Source organism: Macaca thibetana, chromosome 4 (assembly GCF_024542745.1).
Source record: "Macaca thibetana thibetana isolate TM-01 chromosome 4, ASM2454274v1, whole genome shotgun sequence".
Lineage (NCBI taxonomy): Eukaryota > Metazoa > Chordata > Mammalia > Primates > Cercopithecidae > Macaca > Macaca thibetana.
In genome coordinates, this window is record NC_065581.1 from 3,509,066 (window position 1) to 3,530,702 (window position 21,637).

At 43.2% G+C, this 21,637-nt stretch overlaps 3 protein-coding genes across 15 annotated transcripts in view; 2 read left to right on the plus strand and 1 right to left on the minus strand.

Moving 5' to 3' along the window:
• LOC126952529 (tubulin beta-2A chain) overlaps positions 1 to 21,637 on the minus strand; it is a 759,189-nt gene that overhangs the window by 492,522 nt on the left and 245,030 nt on the right. The window contains exon 1 of one of the 12 annotated variants that reach the window (XM_050787227.1): positions 1,579 to 1,588. The exons of the other annotated variants lie outside the window; for them this stretch is intronic. The gene's annotated coding sequence lies outside the window, so the exon portion shown is untranslated. Of the gene's footprint in view, positions 1 to 1,578; positions 1,589 to 21,637 lie in introns of those variants that run through there. 12 annotated transcript variants of the gene reach the window in all.
• Positions 1 to 21,637, plus strand: part of PRPF4B (pre-mRNA processing factor 4B) — a 908,191-nt gene that overhangs the window by 468,804 nt on the left and 417,750 nt on the right. The window lies entirely within an intron of this gene.
• FAM50B (family with sequence similarity 50 member B) overlaps positions 1 to 21,637 on the plus strand; it is a 667,415-nt gene that overhangs the window by 455,609 nt on the left and 190,169 nt on the right. The window lies entirely within an intron of this gene.

The following is a 21,637-nucleotide window of genomic DNA, read 5'->3' on the forward strand; positions in this document are numbered from 1 at the left end:
GCTATCTCTTTCTCAGAGAGAGAGTATTTGCTGGAGAATGACTTGCCTAATCGCCTGCAATGTCACTTTCCTGAAACCGATTTCTGATTGCCAAGGGCCTTAGCAGACGGGGGTTCCCACCAGCACTCCCACACACGTCTTGCAATGTATTAGTACTCGATGTACCCCCTTCGGTAAGGTCAACACAGCTTCTTAAAACAGAGATGATTAAACACAACTGAATCTACCTGTTTTTATTTTGCCATGACAGTGCAGTCCCTCTTAATTTTCACCCGGGCACCTGTGAGTTGGTTATTAAATTTTTGAAATGCCACCTTGTATGAGAGGATCTACTTAGGTGTTTCAGCATCTCTTCAAAAGCCATGTGGAGCTTCCCAAGAATAAATTAACACATGCATATATTTTCTCTTCCATAAAGATAAAATGCAAATGAAGAAAATCCCATTCAAACTAGTTTAGGCAAAAGAGCAGGTTAATGACTTTTGTTATCAAGGACAGAGATAGAGTTCGCTTCAGGGATGACTGGATCCAGGATTCAGATGTCCCAGGCTCCCCGCTCTCACTCTCCTTTCTGCTTCTCTCTATATTGTAACCCATCCCAGTTCCACTTTAAAAAATTTAGAAATGGGCCGGGCGCGGTGGCTCACGCCTGTAATGCCAGCACTTTGGGAGGCCGAGGTGGGTGGATCACGAGGTCAGGAGATGGAGACTATCCTGGCTAACACGGTGAAACCCTGTCTCTACTAAAAATACAAAAAACAAAAAAAAAAAAAAGAAGAAGAAGAGAGAAAGAAAAAAAACTAACAAAGTGAAATCCCGTCTCTACTAAAACTACAAAAATAAATAAATAAATAAATAAATAAGCTGGGCGTGGCGGGCGCCTGTAGTCCCAGCTACTTGGGAGGCTGAGGCAGGAGAATGGCGTGAACTCAGGAGGCGGAGCTTGCAGTGAGTGGAGATCACGCCACTGCACTCCAGCCTGGGCGACAGAGCAAGACTTTGTCTCAAAAAAAAAAAAAAAATTCTAGAAATGGACCTTTGCCACCTGGCATCAGAAGCCCCCCCGTCAGTTAATCGCTAAAACCATGGAGATGATGTGAGAAGACGGTGTCTGCTACCCCTGTCATAACACGGAAAAGGGGAAGCCCAAGAGGAGAAAAGTGCAAGGCAGAGAAATAATTGTCTTATAGTACCCAGTCTCTCTACTCTGCGTTTTTGATGTTTTGACATGTTGGGGCTTTGCTGACCCTAGAGGAACTGTTCCCCACTCCACCCCAGGACTAGCTAATTTCTGGAGATGGCAAACAATTCCTCTACTAAAACACCTTTCACATACAAACCAGCTAATCCCAAATCCGCACCTCCAACCACCTCCGTTATCAGGATCTCACACTCAGGGCCACCATTTGCCTGCCCTAAGCCCCCAGGGCCATTAACCAGGGAAAGCCCTTATGCCCCAGAGCTCTGAAATTATTCAGCCTGGCCCCATTCCTAAGCCTGTGCACCCTGCCTCGCCTGTTCCTCCCTGCAGAAACCACAATATAAGCTTTTGCCCAGGATTTCCTCTGCTCTGTCTGCCCCCTGGCCAGCGTTGGCACTTCCTCCCTGCATGGCAAGCTGTGCTTTCTGTTTCTAGGGATCTGTGAGCAGAACAAACTTCTTCATGGGAATCATCTCTGTGTCTGTGTGTGTTACAAACACCACACACCCTTAAAACATACCCGCTATAGCAAATAGCCCAAACCTGAGGCAGCTGGAGGAACCAGCATTAACTTAACCATTCTAGGTCCCAAGTCCTAAAGTAAGTTTTCCGCTAAAACAAAGAGTAAGTAGGAAGTGCATGCAGAGGTTGGTGGAATCAAAACATATCTAATAAGCCATTTTCTTTTTTATTCCTTTTTGAGAGTCTCGTTCTGTCATCTAGGCTGGAGTGCAGTGGCACGATCTCTGTTTACTGCAACCTCCTCCTCCCAGGTTCAAGTGATTCTCCTGCCTCAATCTCCTGAGTAGTTGGGATTACAGGCACCCGCCACCACACTCGGCTAATTTTTGTATTTTTAGTAGAGACAGGGTTTCACCATCTTGGCCAGGCTGGTCTCGATCTCCTGATCTCAGGTGATCCGCCTGCCTTGGCCTCCCAAAGTGCTGGGATTACAGGCCTGAGCTACCGTGCCCGGCCTAATGAGCCATTTTCTGAAGGCAGAGACACTGCACGGCACATATCATGCAGAAACAGAATGGGAGAAATATAACAGAAATCCACTGGGCTGTCGTCATTCCACTGGTGGAACCCTGTGCTTAAGAAAGCAAACTCCGCACTCAGGCTCCTGGGCTCAAGCCTGGGCTGTTCCCTCTGTAGGCATGAGGCCTCGGGTAAGGAACTTGGTCCCTGGAAGCTTCAGTTCCTCACCTCTTAGATGAAGATAATAACAGGATCCGCTTTCTCATGTGAAGATTAAATGAGACAATCTTGTAAAGAAGGAAGACAGTGCCTGGTAAGTGTTTAATGCTATCTGTTGCTATTTCTAATTCTGTTCTTATGCCAAAATGAGTTTTAATATAACAAAACATAATGCAAATATAACAAATAACATATGACAAGTTTATATTTTTAAAAAGTTTAAATATACAGTAGTCCCCCCGCCACCTTACCCACAGAGGATATATTCCAAGACCCCCAGTGGATTCTTGAAACCAAGGATAGTATTGAACCTTATACACACGATGTTTTTTCCTGTATAGACACACCTATGATAAAGTTTAATTTATGAATTAGGCACAGTATAGATTAACAACAATAGTCGATAATAAAACAGAACAATTATCACAATATACTGTAATAAAAATTAGGTGAATGCCGTCTCTTTTTCTCTCTCAAAATATCTTATTGTGTATTCACCTTTCTTCTTGTGATGATATAAGATGATTAAAATGCCCATGTGATGAGGTGAGGTGAGGTGAATGACTCAGGCATTGTGACGGAGAAGTAAGCTACTATTTACCTTCTGACCGTGCATCAGGAGGATCATCTGCTCTCGGTGATCCTGGATCATTGAGCAATGACATGTTGCTCAATATTGATGGGTGGATGTCAGGAGCAGACAATGTCAATGACTAACAGGTGTGTAGCGTATACACATGGAGATGCTGGACAAATGGATGATTCAAGTCCTGGATGGGATGGAGCTGGATGGCATGAGATTTCATCACACTACCCAGAACAGCATGCCATTTCAGACTTATGTATTGTTTATTTCTGTAAATTTCCATATAATATTTTTGGACCTCAGTTGATTATAGCTAACAGAAACCATTTCAAGGTGAAACATGAAATAATGGGGAACTCCAATAACAAAAATAATGTTTAAAGCCCCACAGAGTATTTTTATACCTCTGAAAGAAATAAGGCATTTCTAAGAATGACACATAACTCAGAAGCCAAAAAGGAAGACTTGGACAAATATGACTATATTAAAATGGCAAAAAATTATAAAGAAAAACCACCATAAGAAAGTTAAAAGACAAATGATGTACTATAGAAAAAATAATTGTGCAACACGTATTTTAGACAAAGGGATAATTCCTCTAATATGCCAAGCTCTCTAGCAAGCCAATAAGAAAAGATAAAATAATCCCATAGAAAAAAGTAGGCTAAAGATATGAGCAGATGTTTCTCAAGGAAAAAAGAACCAAGTGGCCCATAAACATGTGACAAGATGCTGTGTCAGGAGAGCTCTTGGCTGCAAGTAAAGAGCACCTAACTAACAATAGCTCAAACTAATTTGGGTTTACATTCTCACATACCAAAAAATCCAAACCAGGTAGGCGGGAGCACTTACTGGCATTGGTTCAGCACGAAAAAACACCATGGGGGAACAAAGCTCTTTCTATGTATTTGCTCCTTCACTTTACTCAATACAAGTTGTAACACAGCTTCATATATTACACCCAAGTTCAAGACAAAGAAGAGGGGTTGGTTTGGGGCTGAGATGTGGGAACAAAAAACAGCAAGAGCTTTCTTATCAACCCCAGCAAACTTTCATTTAGGTTTCACCAGCTTGAACTGTGTTCTAAGACCACCTCTAGCTGCAAGAGAGGCTGAGCAATGGAAAATCGATGTGCAACAAATAATTAGGTTGGTTTTGTTCCCAGGTCCTGGGAGGTAACTTCTAAACCCTTGGAGTTTCCCAAGTGATGGGAGTGCCTCTGTTCTTCATGGTGGGCTCCTAGGACGACACTTGATAGCTGATGCTAACAAAGTAACTCAGGATGGGAGTTGGACATGCTAGAAAGACCCACCATATGATAGAGGGTTGGGCTTTAAGTTATGTGATATCAGACTAACCTCAGGGCAGGGGAGAAGCCTGGAGACTGAGTTCAGCCTCATGGCCAATGATTCAATTAATCATGACTATACAATGAAGCTGCAAGAAAAATTGCACACCAGAGCACCAACATGCCAGGAGGGTAACATGCCCCTCAGGATGATGGAAGTTCTGTGTTTGGAGCTCTCCCAGACTTGGCCCCAAGTGTCTCTTCTTTTGGCTGGCTCTGGTTTGTATCCTTTGCAATAACAAAATTGTAAGTCCAGTGCTGTCAGGGAGTTCTGGACCTGAGGGTGGATATGGGGGCCCCTGAATTTGTAGCCAGCTGGGCAGAAGTGAGGGTGCCCCTGGAACCTCAACTGTGGCTGGTGTCTGAAGTGAAGGCAGTTTTATGGAGGACTGTGCCCTTAACTCTGAGTTTGGCTAAATCCTGGTAGATTGGCTGCGTGTGTTTCTCAGTAGAGCACTTTCTGCCTTTGAGGATGGAAAATTCTCTGTGGAAAGGATTGTTTCACCAATCATGGGGCAGTTATTAGTCCTGACCCATGGACGCTAAACGCCAGCACCCACTCCCCAACACTGTGGCTGCTGCAAACCCTCCCACATGTTTCCCAAGGCCTCCCGAGGGGCAGCACCACACTCCAATAGAGAACCTCCAGCTTCGACTCATCATGATTGATTACCTACAACCAGGCATACTGTCCTTCCAAACAAAACCAGGATTCTGTTAACAAAATAGAAAGAGAAACAGATACAAAGTGGGCAACTAGCAATGCTGCCTGGGTGCCCAACTGCACTCTAACTAAAAATTAAAAGTTTGCAAAATAATGGATCTTTTATTCCCACAATCAGACTGGCAAATATGAAACATTTTGAGAATACCCAGTATTGGCAGCATTGTGAGACCTATGTATGTTCTACCTCACTTTTAGCAGAAGTGCACAATGGGACAACTTTTCAAGAGCATTTTGCCAATGCCTATCAAAATTTTAACCACAATGATCCAGCAATTTAACTCCTAAGTATGTACCTAAAAATTTGAAAACGGGCATTCAGGCTGGGCATGGTGGCTCACGCCTGTAATCCCAGCACTTTAGGAGGCCGAAGCGGGCAGATCATAAGGTCAGGAGATCGAGACCATCCTGGCTAACACAGTGAAACCCCGTCTCTACTAAAAATACAAAAAAATTAGCCAGGCGTGGTGGCGGGCGCCTGTAGTCCTAGCGACTTGGGAGGCTGAGGCAGGAGAGTGGCATGAACCCGGGAGACGGAGCTTGCAGTGAGCCGAGATTGTGTCACTGCACTCCAGCCTGGGCAATAGAGCGAGATTCCATCTCGAAAGAAAAAGAAAAGAAAAGAAAAGAAAACAGGCATTCAAACAAACGCTTTTGTGCACAAATGTTCATAGCAGCACTATGCATAGTAACCCAAAGAGGGAAACAACCCAAATGTTCAATAGATGAATAGATAAATAATTTGTGGTATAGGCAGATGAGGAAATATTATGCAGCCACAAAAGTGAATGAAGTACTGATACATGCTCCAACAGGATAAGTCTCAGAAACGTTATTCTGAGTGGAAGAAGCCAGACACAAAGGTCACATATTGCATGATTCCATGTATATGAAATATCCAGAATAGGCAAATTTGCAGAAACAGAAAATAGATTGGTGGTTGCCAAGGGCTGGGACGAGGAGGGAAAGGAGAGTAATTGCCTAATGGATATGAAGTTTTATTTTGGGACGATGAAAATGTTTTAAAGCTGGATAGAGATGACGGTTGCACGTTATTGTGAATGTACTAAATCCCGTTGAGTTGTACACTTTAAAATGTTCAATTTTATGTTATGTGACTCTCATTTCAGTTAAAGGAATAATAACTTTTGACCGAGCATTTCAGTTTGAGGAATATAAACCCTACACACCTTGCACACATGTGCAAAGATATATATATATATATATTTATATGAGAATGTCCATTTTCATAGTGTTTGTAACATTGAGAAACTGAAATAACCTAAATGCATTTTATCAGGATTTTCCTTAAATAATTATGGTATATTTATAAAACAGAATACACACAACAACTGAAAGGCATGGAGTGGATGTGTACACACTGATATGGGAAAAAAGTGTATATTAACCTTAAAAAAGAAAGTGACAGATGAGACAGATCAGAATGTGGCTTTCATTTTACGACTGTTCAGTAATGTGGGCAAGTCACCTCACCTCTGTGGCCTTGTTCCTCTTGTCCTTAAAGTGAGGATAATAATAACCCCACTTATATGCTTGCTGCCAATGGAATAGTGCCTGGAAAGGGTGTACCCCAGAGCCTGCCATGCGGCAGGGGCATGATGATGGCAGTAGTCCTTGCTATTTCTCACTAAGATCTGTGTGAGCTGTGCTTTCTTTGGAGGAGACTCCAATTCCAAGCAACATCGCTCCTACGGTCCTGAGCAGCAGCTGCCCTGGCAGAGTCCCTGCACCACGTGCAGACCATCTTGCTTGCAATCTGTGTGGCCTCTAGTGCCCCACTGGAGGGCAACTATGGAGAATCCACCGACAGGAGGGGTGGGCTCTGCTGCCAATTACTTGCTTGCTGTCCTCTCCCTTTCTCCCATCCCTCATGACACCCAGGTGCTCTTGGTTTCTAGTGCCAGCTCCAGTTTGGCAGCTAGAGGCCGGTTTGGTTATTCTCTATTGGGTTCTCCCACCAGCTGCTGCCTCAGTGGCTGCCCTGGGTGAAGAATCCTCCCAGCTCCAGTCAGGGCAGCTGGCAGGGTCAGGGGCACGCTGGTTCCACAGAGGGTCTCCCTGCAGCATTGCCAGGTGGCACATTAGGTGCTGGAGATGGTCCCAGAATAAAGAATATCCTTTTCCGTTGCATTAGAACTTTTGATATGTGAGAAGTACCCTTGGCAGCCGCACGTTCCATGACACAGAGCAGGGGTTTCAAAAAGGAGGCCAGGTACTCAATTATTCACCTTCCCTGTGGGAAACCAGATACCGCAGCTGTTTTTCAACTGCATGGAATTTTCCAGCTTCCAGTGTGGCTTTGTGTCACATGTTAATTTTTGGTTAGTATCTTAGCAGAGATCAGCAGACCTGAGGATGGAAGAATGGCAGGAAAGAAGGCATTTGCCTGAGGAGAGGTGAGATGGAGGCAAGAACAACCGTCAGCATGGCTCCAGGAAATCGTGGGCTCACCCTGCATCTCAGCTCAGTCCCATTGCGTCCTTCATCTTCATACCAGTAAGATCCGGTGATACCTACCCACCCCACAGGATGAGGCGGGGGATAAAGTGAGACATCCGTTGTGGACATTTTTTGGCACGTGTAAAGTGACTAATGTTATTGTTCGTTATTTATCATTACTTTTTTTTTCTTAAGAGACAGGGTCTCACCATGTCACCCAGGCTGGAGTACAGTGGTGTGATCATAGCTCACTGCATCTTCAAACTCCTGGGCTCAAGCGAGCCTTCCACCTTGGCCTCCAGAGTAGCTGGAACCACCAGCACATACTACCACACCCAGATAATTTTTAAAATTTTTTGTAGTGACAGGGTCCCACTATGTTGCTCAGGCTGATCTCAAACTCCTGGGCTCAAGCAATCCTCCCACCTCGGCCTCCCAAAGGGCTGGGATTACAAGCATGAGCCACTGTGCTGACCATTTGTCATCATTAATACTAAGTTCTCATTCTGCCTAAGACTAGCCCCAAGCAGGCCACTCAAAATGATTTCCCATGTGTCTTGGGATTCAGTTTTGTCAACTGTTTTTGGGGGGGATGGGGAGCACTGTAAGCATGAGGCTAAGGGCCAGGACCAAACTTGTCTCCTGTCGCCCACAAGCCGTTGTAACATGTGCAGTGAGGACACCGCCCTGACTTAACTCCTGCAGGCCTCACTCCAGTGCATCCCCAGGCCTGTTCTGCGTCTCCATGCATTCATTTCACAATGCATTTGTTTCAGCAGAGCCAGTGAGCCTCAATCCTCCTTAGGAAAGGATATGCTAGCTTCTTGTAATTCAGGACCACACAGAAACAGCCCTGAGCCAGTGATAGGAAACTCACATGAGTCCCATGCATTGTGGTCTTGGGCAAGGCCTGACCTGCAGCCCGAACCTTTTCCTTAGTCAGCTCTGCTCCAAGATTATTCTGGAACCATGATGCTAACAAAGTGGAGGTTCACTGCCCTCTCCTACCTGACCACTGGTTCATTCAGGGAGCAAGGCCAACAGTGTTCATGGTTCCATGTGAAAAACAGGGTCTTTGAACTTCTTCACTCCACAAGTGGGTCACTGGGATCCTGCAGCCTCCACAGAGCTTGGGAGTCTGCAACTCCGTGGTGGAGAGGACTCCAGAGTTTCCAAGGTCATCCTTCCCACTAAGTAGTGAATTAAATGGGTTGGCAAAGCAAGAAGTTTTACATTCCAAAAGTCCATTGCCTGCCGCGTCCCTGTTAAGCATTCCTAGATTTTGCATTAGTAACACATGTGCTCTTGAGAGCATGAACCTAGGGGAAGATGGGAATTTAAAACCATGTATAAAGGTCATCCCATGACTTCTGGATGGTGTTCTTAAAAATGAAACTGGATGCTTTCAAATCAAGCAATAATTTGAATACAAGAATCCTTAATACAAATGAAGATTATAGATCCAAAGAAGCAAATGTGTTTAGTTATATTTAATATATTTAGCAGCTTCTTAAAGGCAGTCATATATGAACTCCAACTTTTCATTATTATTGTTTGTAAATTTGCCTGTACTTCCAGAACCTTCCTCTTTAAATATTGCAGGAAGTTACTCACTCTACCTTGAGGTGTCAAGGCTTCTGTTTGGGAAGCAAGTTCAGACCCCCCAGAAAAAACAGTTCTTAGCTGTGAAACCAGTAAGATTTATCTGGGTCCCATTTTCCTTCTCTGGCATATGGGGATAACCATAACCAGTCAATCAAACTGTTGTGATAATTAAGTGATGTGCCTCTAAAGTGCCTTGGAAATTTAAGACAGTTTACTAATGTTGCTGGTTAGGAGTGAAAGTAAATGGCTGGGCTGGGAGTGGGGCAGGGGGAATGGCTGCTTAATGGGTATGGCTGTTTCCATTTGGGGTGATGAAAACGTTCTGAAACTAGATAGCAAATGGTGCACATCACTGTGAATGTACTTATTGCTACTGCATTGTACCCTTCAAAATGGCTAAAAAGCTCAATGTTATATGTATTTTACCACAATAAAACCATTTTTTTAAATAAGAATTAAAGGTTGAACTTCCACTTCCATCTACGGCTGAGCAGCTTGAATCAGACCAACTCTTCTGCTGAGAAAAACTATAAAAGCTGGATACTTTTTTTTTTTTTTTTAAAGAAAATCACTATTTGAAGGTATTAAAAGAGTAACTGATGCAGTCAGGGCTTTAAGGCCAAGATCTCAAGGGGAAAGTAAGTGCACCAAGGTGAGCCTGACACTCTCTACTGCTTTTCACCCTAAAGGATGAAGATAGAAGACTTACGACACCAGGACCAAGGTCAATTATAAAGCTCTAGTAATAAGGTTAGTGTAGCACAGGATGGGACAGACAAATAGACAAGTGGAAGAGAATAGAAAGTAGCTGTGTACATATACACATATACTGGATTTAGACAGAGGCAGCACCACAGAGCTGTTGGGGAGAGACAGCTGGGTGAATTAGATAAACATATGGAGAAATAATATCTTGACCACCCCCTACCTCACACCATACACACAAACCAATCCCAGCTGGACCAAAGGCTTAAATGATGAAAAAGAAAACAATACAGTTTCTGGAAGATAGCACAGAAGAACATCGTCATGATCTTAAAATAGGAAATGTTTCTAAAACAAGACACATAAAGGAAATCATTTGGACTGTATTAAAGTTAACTCTTGTTCATCAAATGACACCATTTAGAAGAGTAAGAAGGCAAGTCATAGAATGGGAGAATATATTCAAAACATATATAACACAAATGACTCTAAACCAGAATACATTTTTAAAAACACTTCAAAGAGCTAAGAAAAAGTCCAATATTTTAAAAGATGGGCAAAAGATTATAATAGTTATTTCATGAAAGAGGCTCTCCAAGTGGCCAATAAACATAAAAAAAGGCAAAAATGCAGTTAATACCATATATAAACACCACTATATACCTGCTAGGATGGTTAAAGCAACAAGAACTAACAATACTGTGTTTTGGCAAGAAGATGGAACTACGGAATGATGAAACACTGCTGTTTGGAGTAGAGTTTGGCCAACCATTTTAGAAAACTCTGTGGCAACTACTAAAACAGTGTTCTAAGTATATCTGCAACAAAATGCCTAGCTATGTGCACCAAAAGACACATACAAGAATGATTATGGTCCTACTGCTTGTAATAGCCCCAGAAAGGAAACAGCTCAAATGTCCATCAAGAATAGAATGCACACAAATACATTGTTCATATATTGCTATTAAGGAATACTCTATGGCAATAAAAATGAACTTCTATAAGCACAAAATGGATTAATCTCACAAATATGATGCTGAGCAAAAGAAGCCAGAGACCAAATACAGCCAGTCTGATTCTACTTATATAACATGCAAGATCAGACAAACTAATCTGTGATGCTAGAAGTCAGAATAATGTCATCCTTGTCGGGGGTGGTGAGTGAGAGGGCGAGGAAAGCACTTCTGTGGTGCATGTGGGCCAGGCTCTATTTCTCATCTGTGTGGAATTTTATTGCTGTGTTCACTTTGCAAAAATTCATGGAGCTATGTATTTATCATTTGTGAGCTTTCCTTTTTTGCTTTTTGCTTTTTTTTTTTTTTGAGACAGAGTCTTGCTCTGTTGCCCAGGTTGGAGTACAGTGGCGTGATCTTGGCTCACTTCAACTTCTGCCTCCCAGGCTCAAGCAATTCTCCTGCCTCAACCTTCCCAGTGGCTGGATTACAGGCGCATGCCACCATGGCTGGCTAATTTTTGTATTTTTCATAAAGACAGGGTTTCACCATGTTGGCCAGGCTGGTCTTGAACTCCTGGCCTCAAGTGATCCATCTGCCTTGGCCTCCCAAAGTGCTGGGATTATAGGCATGAGCCACTGTGCCTGGCCTGTGTGCTTTTCTTGATATATGTTACACTTCAATAAAAGTTGTTTAACTTAAAAATAAACACATAAAAACAAATGGTTGTCGGAATACACGTAGGGGCCTCCACAGAAAGAAATATGAGTGATTTTTGAAAATCTTTTACATAGCAGTGTTTTCTGGGTTTTCTATGACTAGAATACTTTGTGTAATAAAAACTTATTAAATATATCCTTTAATATATTTTAGAGTAATAATGACATGGACACATAGATGACACATTAAGTTGAAAAAGTAGATTCCAAAAACAGTAGGCTCGGATACTTCAACATAATAAAAGTCATATATGAAAAGCCCACAGCTAACATCATACTCAATGGTGAAAGACTGGAAGATTTTCCTCCACGATCAGTAACAAGACAAGGATGCCTACTTTTGTCACTTCTGTTTGACACAGTACTAGGGGTGCTAGCTGGTACAATTATGCAAGAAAAAGAAAAAAACAATAAAAAGCATCCAAATTAGAAAGAAAGAAGTAAAAGTATCTCAGTTTGCAGATGACATAATTTTATATGTGGAAAACCCTAAAGAGTTTATTTTTGAAACTCTGTTAAAACTAATAAATGAATTTACCAAAGTTGCAGAATACAAAATTAACACACAAAACTCAGGTGCATGTATACACACTAACCACAAACACTTTGAAAAGGAAATAGTTCTACTAGGGAAAAGACGTGAATAGACAATTTTCCAAAGAAGGTATTCAGATGGCTGGTGGGCATATGAAAAAAGTGCTCAATGTCACTAATCATCAGGGAAATAAAAATTAAAATCACAATAAATGCCTCACACCTGTTAGGATGGCTAATATCAAAAAGATAAGAGATAACAAGTATTGGTGAGGATGTGGAGGAAAGGGAACCCTTGTATACTGTTAGTGAGAATATAAATTGGTACATTATAGAAAACAGTTTGGGAGTTCCTCCAAGAATTAAAAATAGAATTACCGTATGACCCAGCAATCCCTCTATTGGGTATACACCCAAAACAAATACAATCAGCATCTTATACAAATATCTGTGCTTCTATGTTCACTGCAGCATTATATACAATAGGCAAGATATGTGTCCATTGATGGATGAATGGACAAAGAAATTGTTGTATATATGCATACAATGGAATATTGTATTCAGCCTTTAAAAAAAGAAGATACTGCCATTTGCAACAACATGGATGAACCTGGAGGACATTATGCTAAGTGAAATATGCCAGGCACAGAAAGACAAATACTGCATGATCTCACTTATATGTGGAGTGTAAAAAAGATGAACTCAGAGATGTAGAGATTAGAATAGTGTTTACCAGAGGTGGGGGTGAAGGCAATGGGGAGATATATAGGTCAAAGGGTTCAAAGTTTCAGTTAGGTAGAAGGAATGAATTTTGGAGATCTATTGCACAACACGGTGACTACGGATAACAATAATGCGCCGGGCGCGGTGGCTCAAGCCTGTAATCCCAGCACTTTGGGAGGCCGAGACGGGCGGATCACAAGGTCAGGAGATCGAGACTATCCTGGCTAACACGGTGAAACCCCGTCTCTACTAAAAAATACAAAAAACTAGCCAGGCGAGGTGGCGGGCGCCTGTAGTCCCAGCTACTCGGGAGGCTGAGGCAGGAGAATGGCGTGAACCCGGGAGGCGGAGCTTGCAGTGAGCCGTGATCGCGCCACTGCACTCCAGCCTGGGTGACAGAGCCAGACTCCGTCTCAAAAAAAAAAAAAAAAAAAAAAAAAACAATAATGCACTATATATTCGAAAATTGCTAAGAGAGTAGGTTTTATATGTTCTCACCACACAAAAAAAAATAAGTATTTGGAGCCATGGCTATGTTAATTAGATTGATTTAGTCATTCCATAATATATACATATATCAAAATATGTTGTACACCGTAAATGAATACGACCTTTTAAAACATTAAAGACATGTAAGAAAATAATAAATAAATATAAAATGGGCAAAGGACTTGAATAGACATTTCTCTAAAGAAGATGTACAAACGGCTTACAAACACATGAAAAGATGCTCAACATCACTAATCATTAGGGAAATGCAAATCTAAACCACCATGAAATACCACTTCAAAGCCATTAGAGTGGCTACCATAAGAAAAACAGGTATTAACTGTTGGCAAGAATGTGGAGAAACTGAAACCCTTGTGCACTGTTCATGGCAATGTAATATGATGCAGCCACTGTGGAATATAGTATAGCATTCCTCAGAAAATTAAACATGAAATTACCATATGATCCAGCAATGCCACTTCTGGACATATACCTACAAGAATTGAAGGTAGGGTCTTGACATATTTGTACACCACGTTCTTAGTGGTATTATTCACAATAGACAAAAGGTGGAAGCAACTCAAGTGTTCATCAAAAGACGAATGGACAAACAAAATGGGTATACACATACAGTAGAATATCACTCAGCCTTAGAAAGGAAAGAAATCCCATCATTTGCAACAATTATGTGAGCCTGGAGGATATTATGCTGGGAGAAATAACACAGATACAAAAAGATAAATATTGTGTGATTGCACTCAAATGAGGTTCCTAGAGTGGTCAAGCTCATAGAGATGGAAAGTAGAAGGGGAGTTATTCGAAGCTAGGAGGAGGGAAGAAGAATGAGGAGTTACTGTTTACTGGGTATGAAGTTTCATTTTTGCACAATGAAAAGAGTTCTGGAGATGGAAGTGGTGATGGTTGCACAACAATGTGAGCATTCTTACCACCCAAGCATACACTGAAAAAATGAAGACAGGATCCCAGCACTTTGGGAGGCTGAGGCGGGTGGATCATGAGGTCAGGAGATCGAGAGCATCCTGGCTAACACGGTGAAACCCCATCTCTACTAAAAATATAAAAAATTAGCCAGGCGTGGTGGCGGGCACCTGTCGTCGCAGCTACTCAGGAGGCTGAGGCAGGACAACAGCGTGAACTCGGGAGGTGGAGCTTGCAGTGAGCCGAGATCGCACCACTGCACTCCAGCCTGGGCGACCGAGTGAGACTCTGTCTCAAAAAAAAAAAAAGAAGAAGAAGAAAATAGGAAAGATGATGTTGTGTGTTGACCGGCACTTATGAACTCAATTTGATGGGAAGGGAAGGATTTATATGCAAAGAGAAAAATATAAGAGATCATAAACTAAAATGAAAATTGTCAAGCAAGATAAAGAAATAAGGCAAATTGTTAACAATTATTGAATCCATGGGGTACAAATATCAATGTTTGTCATTTTCTTTCAGCTTTTTGGGATGTTTAAAATTTGTATAATAAAGTTAAGGGTAAAATGATAATGGTAAGTACTTCTGAGTCGTGAGATTATGAGTATTTTAGAATTTTGTTTGTGGGAGCATTCTTTTCTGTGAACTTCAAACCTTTTTCTTAGATGTTTATTAGTAGTATTTATTAATTGAAAGAAAGATTTTCAGAAAAATTGGTTTATGTCCTGACCCTATTTCCTTTTTGCTACAAGTGAAAATCTCATTTCTGTGGTTGCAGTGGAGAATGAGGGCCCCAAAGCACGAAACCGCACTCACCGTCCTCTGCCTGGAGTGTGACCCCATAGTGTTCCATGGGGTTGGAGGGTTAGTTAGCCAGTAATGACAGTAACTAATAATATTAACCACTGTTATCAAAATGTTACTTAAAAGAACAATACATTAGAGCAGTTTCCAGAGCAATTCCTACAGTAACACTGCTTCCACTCACGCGTGTGTGAATATGTCTTTTAGACAGAAAGGGGGCGTTACAGGGATGGTAAGGAGATATGCATGCAATGTTGGGTGCCACTCCCTCCCTGGTGGTAGGAAATACACCAGTCACATCTCTGCAGTGAATGGTTTGATACTCCCCCACGGTAGCAGAATTTAAACGGTGGAAGCAGCAAAGGTCACTTCGCAAAATGGTACCCATGGATTTTTGTTTTTTTGCAAATTCCCTTGGCCACGCTCCAGAAATCCGCTGCCTTCAAAAGCCCACAAAACTGTCCTACAAAGCAGTCACAGCAGTTCAGAGACCATGCTCATCCCACACATCCCCGTAAGCCTGGACTCTCCACTGACCCAGGCCATCCCGACCTTCAGGGAATGTGGTAATAGAGTCTGTGGCCTGTCTGTGGGGCTGGTGACCTCCAGGTGTGCATGCTTCAGAAGAATGACTAGAAGACAAAAGTGAAAAAGAGAAAGAAACTCAGGCATCTTGAGTGTTTGCTAAATAAATCAGTAAGCAAATAAATGATCGAGTGAAAAAGTGGGCTTGTTCACTCGATCATTTATGATCTAATGCTGGAGCAGGATTTAAACGGTGGGAACAGAGAGGGTCACTTCTCCACAAAATAACACCATGGATTTTTCTTGTTTGTTTTTTGTTTGTTCGCTTGGTTGGTTTTTTTTTTTTTTTTTTTTTTTTTGCAAAATCCCTTGGCTATGCCCCTGAAATCTGCTGCCTTTGAGGGCAGAAATCTGGCTGTTGTGTGTGTGCATGTGTGCCCTGGGCTCTGCCTCCTCGTATAGGCACCTATTGATTGAGGGAGTGAATTACTGTTCTTTTCTGCACTATCCTTCCTCCCCCCACCTGGGGACTGTGGCCTCAGCATATTAATGGCTCAGAAGACAAAACAGTGGTTTAATCAGTGTTGCAAGAAGCCCAGGGCTAATAGGAACCAGAGGATATTTAGTTCTGGATGTTCTGGGTGATCTATTCTTGCCAAAAAGCTGTCCCTTTTCCAACCAGGCAAAGGGACCGGCTGGCTGCTCAGCTTACCGTGTGTGTCGCTAATTACAGCAGTGACTCAGGCGCTAGACAGCCCTGTGACTTCTGAAGAAGGAAGGCACAGCCCTGTGGGCGTCAGAGAACACAAGCAGGTGTTTTAAGTAGGAAGTACCAGGTCCAAATCTGAAATGGGCAGTGGAGAAAGGAAGGAGCTCTAGAAAACAAAGCCTCATTATTCAGAGAATAGCCAAATGTTTCAACATTATGTTCCTTTGCTGGGTGACGAGTCACCCTCAGTGTCCCCATTTGGGGTTCAGAAAACATCAGCATAGTAGAGTGAGGGGATACTCCTGCCTCCTGTCTCATAAGGCCTATCTCAGAATAGTTTTTCATTTATGGTGGCTGTTTTTAAGCAAGCAATACATTCTCTCTTCTTTATTCTGTTACGGGCATCCTCAGATAGCTTTCTTTAGATTTTATACAGTCTTGGATTTGTCTAGTCTGTGTATAAATCCAGCTTCTCCAGTCATATTAATTCCTCAGAGACAGGGATTCTGATCGAAACTTTGCTTCTACCTTATTTCCTCAGCACCTGGAGAGACATGTGTAACCTAAACAGTTCCTCCTGATTGAGTCAAAAGAAAGATTTGGGAAAGCGACATCACTCCTGGAGCCTGCTACAAATTAAAAATGTGGGGCCCCTTATCAAAAGAGCAGAGAAAAAAAAGAGTGACATTAAAAGCACTAAAATATAAAATTTATTCCCCTTTCCTGTGGTCTTTCTGTTTACCTGACTCGGTGCTTTTTGTTTGTCCTTTTTGGTTCTTCTAAGTAAATAAAAGTTAAAAATGTAAATCATTAGCATGATTTTTTTCTGTCCATCTTTACAATGGGCCTTGACAGTTTTAAATGCATATGTAAAAGCTTTTAACTTGTCTGAGGAATCATTGAAAGGACACACTCCCTATTTTGTAGCTAATACTTGTTAGTGTGTGTATTCCAGGCTTACCAGACAACAGAAACACTGCAGCTGTTTGTTTGTCTGTTTGTTTTTTGAGACAGAGTCGTACTCTGTCTCCCTGGCTGGAGTGCAGTGGTGCAATCTCTGCTCACTGCAACCTCTGCCTCCTGGATTCAAGCGATTCTTTGCCTTAGCCTCCAGATTTGCTGGGATTACAGGTGCGTGCCATCAAGCCCAGCTAAGTTTTTGTATTTTTAGTAGAGACAGGGTTTCAACATGCTGGCCAGGCTGGTCTTGATCTCCTGACCTCGTGATCCACCCGCCTCAACCTCCCAAAGTGGCGATTGCAGGCATGAGCCACCGCACCCGGCTGCACTCAGCTGTTTTTATTTCGCTTCTTGACATGCATACATTCTACCAACACCCTGTACCTTGGGCTTACTGGTGGGGAAAGGAAACACTGAAGGGAGAAGGAACCATAGTTGTCTTGTTTCTCCCTTTCCTTCTATGACTTTTTCCCCAGCATAAGTGGTTGGATAATACAAGAAGGAATGTGGCAGGTTTCTCTGGCTGTTTGTTCTTCTTAGAACAGCTCTACTTTCTTTCTGCAAGCAAGTCCTGCTTCAAGGGGGATAGTCTAGAATTTGGGGGCTATCAGTGCCCCACATACTGAGTCTTGGATGTGATGTGCTTTTACCTTGTATCTGCTCAGGTTTCCTGGACTCCTGTGCTTCCCGGGTCCACTAGAATTCTGTGCTCAGAGGGCATCCCGAGCGCCATGTGTGAAGGGGGTGGCCAGGACCGGGGACGTGCGTATTGCTCAGGTGCTGCTGTACTGTCCCACCAGGCTTACAAAAATCTCAGAGATGCGATTATGAAGATTTCAAGACAGCAACAACAGAGCATTAAACCAAGCACAGGGCTCTTCTGGGTGTGGGGCCTCTTGCAACTGGGCACGTCATGCATCCAAGAAGCCAGCCTTGAATTGTACAGAACAACTGAGAGACCAAAGAGAAGCCAGGTCAGCTCTGAACAGCCACAGGGCAGATGATGCCTTCCCCCAGAAATTCACCAACAGTGCATGAGGTGCCCATGAAGAGAGCCCACAAAACTGTCCTTACAGAGGAGTCCCGGCAGTTCAGAGACCATGCCCACCCCACACCTCCCCGCAAGCCTGGCCTCTCCACTGACCCCGGCCACTCTGGCCTTCAGGGAATGTGGTAACAGAGTCTGTGGGGCTGGTGGCCCTCAGATGTGCATGCTTCAAAAGAATGACTAGAAGACAAAAGTGAAAAAGAGGGAGAAACTCCGGCATCTTGAACTTTTGCTAAATAAATCAGCAAACGAATGACTGAAAGAGTGAACTATGTGATGTAATGGAGCCCTCGTGTAAAAATTAGTGATCAATATATCTGTTGGAGCTGTTTGCAAATTTTGAGAATCGTCTCATGGAAAACAATGCAAGTGACAAAACTCTGGGAAAATCGAGGCTGTACAAAAAAGGGAGTATCACCTTAATATAATACTGTCTCAATGGCGGACTATTTCATCAAAAAATCCCAAGTATTGACTTGATTTTAAAATGTGGTGATCAAACTATTTGGGGACCTAAGGAGAGAGAGGCAGGCAAAAGAGAATTAAATAACCATCTAGGATAACACAAATAGAATATGTTTAACGTGGATGAATCAACAAATAGAAGAAAAAACATTTATTTGGACACATGAAGGTAATTAGCGAAATAAAATGATAAAGGGGTTAATATGTGTTTGAGCAGGTTTGGAAAGTGGGGATGGGTGAAGAAGAGACAGAAACCTATTGGTATCATTTTTATTTTTATTTAATTATTTTTTTGAGATGGAGTCTCGCTCTGTCACCCAGGCTGGAGTGCAGTGGTGTGATCTCTGCTCACTGTAACCTCCGCCTCCTGGGTTCAAGTCATTCTCCTGCCTCAGCCTCCCAAGTAGCTGGGATTACAGGTGCCTGCCATCATGACTAGCTAACTTCTGTATTTTCAGTAGAGACGGGGTTTCGTCATGTTGGCCAAACTGGTCTTGAACTCCTGACCTCAGATAATCTGCCTGCGTCAGCCTCCCAAAGTTCTGGGATTACAGGCATGAGCCATGGCAACCGGCCCTGCAGTGGTGTTTCTAGAAGATGCAATCATTAGGACTCTCATGTCCTACGTTATCTGTCCTGAAACGCTTGAAACTTGTTTGCAATGAATTTTTGTATATTACTTCTGTAAACCAAAGAAGAATAAGATAACTAAAAAGAGAAAATCTCTGAAAGAACAGGAAAAAAAAAAGTGAGATATGAACACATGAACAGCATTCGGGGTGGCCCAGGTACGTAGTATCATGTTTAGAGTCCACTGCAATAGCCTGGTTTGTCTATCCCCAGCACCAGCAGGTGTTTTACAAAATGAGCCATCAATGTCCTAAACAGCGGAAAGTAGCTGTTTGAGGGTAGCTTTCATTACCATTTGATAAACACAAACCAGCTCCATTTCTGGCCAGGTGGTGTGCTAGGTACAATGGAAGTAGTAAGATGCATCACAAATGACCTCCAGTATTAAATGGGGCGTGGTGTCACGGGAGAAGCTTCCCTTTCTTAGTGTCAGAACACTGATTTTCTTCGGAATGGCAGCACGCCCAGCTACAAGACCCATTTTCTAGTCTTTCTTACGCTAAGAAAGATTGCTTTAAGAGAGCTGATTTAGCCTAAAGAAGATATTTTTGTCCCCTCTCGTCTGCCACTCGGACATGGATATGATGGCTGGTGCTCCAGAAGCCATTTTAGACCATTAGGAAAGCTTGTGTCCAGAAGTCACAGATGGAAGAAGACAAAGGAAAGTGATAGGATTCTGTGTCCCTGATCACACCTTGGACGTACTTATGACTGATAAGTGAGATTGTTTTGCTTGTAAGAGCAATGTATTTCTATCCTGCTTCTACTATTGTTACTTAGAAGTTTTCTGCTGTCGGCCAAGTCTCAGCCTCAGTGATACTGAGGCAGGAAAATAGGGTCTGGATGCAGGAAACACAAGGCTGATTCACACTTCAGCTATGACAGGAAATATCCTCTCCACAGAGCGTAGGCCATAGATGACTTTGTAACTTTACTTCATCCTCTTCATTTACATAGGGCATACCCCAGGTAGAGGGTATTTAAACTCCCCAAAATTCTGTAACAGGGCCCTTGAGCCCCTATGCTCAGGCCCGCTCCCACACTGTGGAGTGTACTTTCATTTTTAATAAATCCCTTCATTCCTTCCTTGCTTTGTTTGTGCATTATGTCCAATTCTTTGTTCAAGACGCCAAGAACCTGGGCACCCTCCACCGGCAATAATACTGTACCTTTTGCAGCTGTCCCTCACGCCCTGCCAGTTATGCCAGTCCTCTGAGGGTAGAGAGGCATCCAGACCAAGAAAAACACGGTTTCCAGTTTTCCTTTGGAAAAAAAAAAATCTGAGGAAAAGCTTTGAACTGGAATGGGCATAAAATTATATTGTACCCCAGATGCCCATCCTGCAAAATAAGGGTAGCAGTGGAATAAGTTCCTCCTTTAATTTCCAATGGGAGATTATCCTGGAAAGTGTTTAGTCCCAATGGTGTCTCCTTCCTCATTGCTTATTCACAGCTCACCCACAGTGTATTAAGAGAAGGGGTGCGTGTGTGCGGGAAATGCTAACTCAGGTGGCATTCTGGCAAAACAAGATTAGGAGAGCAAATCTCTTGCAAAGGCAAGTCATGACGCTCTTCACAACCCGGTGTCAATGACGTCCAAGTCACCTTCAGGTGGCAGGCTCACCATGCTCAGATCACCTGCCGGTAACAGGACCCAGCTTCTGAGAGGTCCCTGGAACCTCCACAGCACCTGCTCTATGCTCAGCGACGCGATACCTGTGGAAGGACTGCCCAGGTGGCAGACACGGTCCCACTCTTCCTGAAGCAAACAAGTCATCTCCGTGGAAGTGGCTGTTCAGTATAGTAAGAGTCCAAGCTAATGCAGTGTCCTCAGGCCTCAGAAGCCCAGGGTGGAACAAAGTCGATACTTGCCTGGCACCCATTTCTCCCAGCCCCACTCCTGTTTCCCAGATGGGCTCTGCCTTGAAGCCAGCCCCTGGAGCCACCTCAGCTGTAGGCTGGGATCCACGGCCCGCAGGCTGCGGCGCAGGGCAAGATCTGACCTCCTGGAAACACTGCTGCACCAAGAGCACACAGCCCTGCGAGGCGCGTCCCCCCAGGGTCCCAGGCAGAATGGGTGGGCGTGGATGGGGTGAGAAGTGTGCACAGGCTGAGGGCAGGGCCCCTCTACCACTGAGTGTCCCAAGCTGCCAGTTTGGCCTGGACTTGACAGTGAGTGCCTTCTCCACTGGCCCACGCCTCTTTCCTGTGTGTAGATCAAACGTGGTGTCTGAAATTGGTTGTGGTATAGACTCAAACCCTGGCCTCCATTTCCCTTTCTGAAGTCCTTGTCTCTCCTGGACCTTTGTCT